Consider the following 3,761-nt stretch of genomic DNA (forward strand, 5'->3'; position numbering starts at 1 on the left):
ACAAATAAAAACCACAATACTGTGTAATTCCAAAGGCATGTGAAAACTTGAAGCAATCAAATGCAAACACAAATAAAAATATAAATAAATTTTATTACAAAAAAAAAAAATGCATGAAACTAAGGCACGAATAAAAGTTAACAGCAAAAGTAAAGCATCGGCACCAGTTGTTATTGTGGCAGTCGTAATGCGAAAAGTAGAAAAATTTCGCAATAAAACAACACTTAGAAAGTTGGTCACGCATAATTGCAAGTGACGCTGCAGCGATTACAAATGCCGGCGCTGGAAATGCTGAATGGCACACTCAACTTTTTATGTACTTTTGACGTTTAAAACGATAAAGAATTTATATGCAAAAAGTTTATTTATAGTATTGTAGGTTACATACATACATACATATGAAATATTGCATAGGTCATTACTTATTTACATATGTTTTGCGGCAGAATATGTATTGCTCCACGATTCGCACGCTCCAAAAATCTTACCGAGTATGCCTTTTACAACACTGTGCGACAGTCAATTTTACACATTATTTGGAATTAATCATACCTGGTCCATAATGTATTAGGGAAGCAATGAATTTCTGTTATTTTATTTTTATTTTTTTTTTTAGCAAGAATACCGGAAATGGTTGCCTTAAATTTTTTTCCTAAAAAGTTGAATACAGATGATGGGAAGGTCCCGAAAGAATTCTAAGATCGCGGTTAGCCACGAACGTGTACGTAGCGTAGCGTAGAGGTACGTAGAAATATATCAAGTGTGCTGTTGATAGAAAGAGAGACAAGCAACGTCTACGTCACGGCCTTGCTGTGATGAGTTTTTGTTAACACGCAGATCCCATAAGATAGATCATGTCAGCTGACACGTTTTCCGTTTTTACGTCCGTGGGTAACTGCGCTTTAAAAAAACAGGTGGTCTCGAAAAATTCCGAAAGTTATCGTAAAATTCCAAAAGTTATCGAAAAATCCCAAAAGTTATCGAAAAACCCCAAAAGCTATCGAAAAATCCCAAAAGTTATCGAAAAATCCCAAAAGTTTTCGAAAACCCCCCAAAGAATCAAAACTTTAAACGCAAAGGCTCGTAGTCGTAAAGAAGTTAAAAAATGGTTTTTATGATTAAAATTGTATTTCACAGTATCACCCTTTTAACGCAATCAAAGTCAACTTAAAATGCATTTTATCACAAAAACGAAGTTTCAAATTTAAATTGAGGTGAACGCGATTTTAAAATGTTGAAATAAGGTTCTAAGTTCAGATTTGCAGTTAAAGTAGTAAACTGAGTAGCACTCAGGTTCTATCCCCACCCCAACGATTGTTAATAATTTTTTTAATTTTTATTTTTTGTTTAATTCATAAATTATTGTATTTTGTTTTATCTTATTTTGTTTTATTTTATTTTTATATACAAGTCAAACTAATTTTTTAGAGTTTAGTTTTAATAAAAAAACTTTAATTGCATTAAAACAAAATAGGAATAATTAAAAGAACAAAAGATACGACAAAAACTTTTGCTGGGAGTGGAATTCGAACCAAAACGACTTCGCGGCTTGCTAAATCCGCAATACTGCCGTGGACACAGGGTGAACTAATAGCTCTGTTCTTTCTCTTCTAACAAAAAGCTTTTTCTAAGAAGTTTTGATTGACAAAACTTAAAAATCTATTCTAAACTTAAAACTGTATTTCATTCAACAAGGAGTTTTAACTTACTACTATGACGATGGGCCAAAAAAAAAAGTGGAAATATCTAAAAAGGGGGGACAAAAATAGGGGAAAATTCCAAGTCACCGAAAAATGACGAGAAACCACAACCAGAGTCTCGAAATATCGAGAAAATTTCACGAAAAATCCAGGAGAAAAACATGCCGACCTGATCATATAATAAAACTTATCACTTCACAATGTCTATGCTGAATTCAAAAGTAGCAATAACCAAGTATAAAATAATTAAATAAGCATAACAAAATACCAAAACAATTAATAGCCATTTCTTTGAATAATTATAATAAATTTACCTTTTAATTGCTGAAATTTATTTATTGCTATACTCAATCAACATGCACATGCGCACATGCATACATTCCTAACAAAAATACCCCCGTAGAAAAAAGTAATGTTCGACAATGCCATAAAGTAATGGAAAGCCCCTATGCCTAAGCATGAAAAAATGCCCGAATCGCTCTACAGCGATGCCATACACAAGTAATGTGTCGCGCGTCGTTTTAAAAAATTGTAGCAAGTCATTTTTAAGCAAAAAACAAAACCGACTTCAATTCTCACATAAAAATTTAAGTTATCGTTTATTTCTTCATGATCGAGTGATCGGATTTAAACCAAATTACCACCTGAGAGGTAACACCTTTCCTTTAAAAAAGGAATTATCCAAATCAGTTGACGTGGTCCAAAGTAATGCGGCAACATACATAAAAAAAAAAAATTATAATAAATAATAAATATTCCGATGAGCTGACAACCTTCTCTTTTTGTGAAGTCGGTATAAAAAAAGAACCTATAACATAAAAATAAAAAAAAATAAAAGTCCACCATCCCTCCAGCAGGATTTGAACCCGTGACCAATAAGTTGGCAGTCGAACACGCATCCATTAAGCCACAACAATTGTAGAGCCAACATGCAAAAGAGGCATACTTAAATTTATTGGTAAACTTTTGGTTTTCCTACCCGCTTTACCCGCTCGCTTCCATTTCGATGTACCTTTTCGATCAATCGTAGGTAATTAAATCATTTCTTGGTAGAAAAAGGTAATGCATTCCAATTTTCCACTGTTCAGCCCTACAAAATAAAATCATTTCCAAATTGCTTTTGGCGCATGATACCTACGTATAAAGATGCTATAATTTAGCAACAACAACAACAATAGCCACATGTTAACTCAAAGCATGTGATTGTTGATTAGCGAAGCGCCGGCAATGGCAACAAAGTAAAAATAGCCCGGCCATGTGTGCTTGGTACTGTGCGGTGCGTTGTTTTGTTGCTACAATGCCAATGCTTGCTATGCGCACGCTCGCGCTGAGCTCAAATGGAACATTGTGCGACTGTGAATACAACGACCGTGTGGCCTAATGGATAAGGCGTCGGACTTCGGATCCGAAGATTGCAGGTTCGAGTCCTGTCACGGTCGAAGAAAAGTTAATTTTTTTATTTTATTTTTTTTTATCTCTTAATTTATTTATCATTTTATTTCTTAATTTATTTGTTTTATTTATTCTCAAATTTTATTTGTTTTACTTTTTATTCAACAATTTGATTGAGCTTGAGGAAAAATTAAAAAAAAAAAGTGGAAAAAGAACAATAATTTACACATAGTAAAAGTTTTATTTTTTATTAAACCTTATTTGTTTTATCTTCAACAATTTTATTGAGCTTGGGCCGTTTCTAATGAAACTTGTTTTGAAAGAACAACAATAATTTACACATGGTGGAAGTTATAGCTGCTATTTCGGAGATCACCACATCCCATCAGACTTCTCCATAGAGATAATTGGGACTTGTTTTGTTTAATTTAATTTTTTTATTTATTTTTATTTCAATATTTTTTATTTAATATTCCATTTTTATTTTATTTGTTATTATATTTTATTTCACCTCCATTATTCATTATTTTAATATTTTTTTCTTTGTTTTATTTCTTTTAATTAATTTTCGTTTTCTTTATTTATTTTAATTTTTTTATTTTATTGTCTTATTTCATTTTTTTTTTATTTTTCTTATTTTATTTTCTTATTTTAATTTATTGTCTCATT

At 31.7% G+C, this 3,761-nt stretch overlaps 1 protein-coding gene and 1 non-coding gene across 2 annotated transcripts in view; one reads left to right on the forward strand and one right to left on the reverse strand.

The window, feature by feature from the left end:
• The window catches only part of LOC118733206 (ras-related protein Ral-a), a gene marked incomplete at its 3' end in the record, with an annotated part of 29,323 nt that overhangs the window by 9,663 nt on the left and 15,899 nt on the right, over positions 1–3,761 (reverse strand).
• On the forward strand, positions 3,067–3,139 carry Trnar-ucg. Its single transcript has one exon. It is a non-coding gene; the product is annotated as a tRNA-Arg (tRNA).

This window comes from Rhagoletis pomonella, unplaced genomic scaffold (assembly GCF_013731165.1).
Source record: "Rhagoletis pomonella isolate Grant_MI unplaced genomic scaffold, Rhpom_1.0 Rhpom_scaffold_00002, whole genome shotgun sequence".
In the NCBI taxonomy this organism is placed as follows: domain Eukaryota; kingdom Metazoa; phylum Arthropoda; class Insecta; order Diptera; family Tephritidae; genus Rhagoletis; species Rhagoletis pomonella.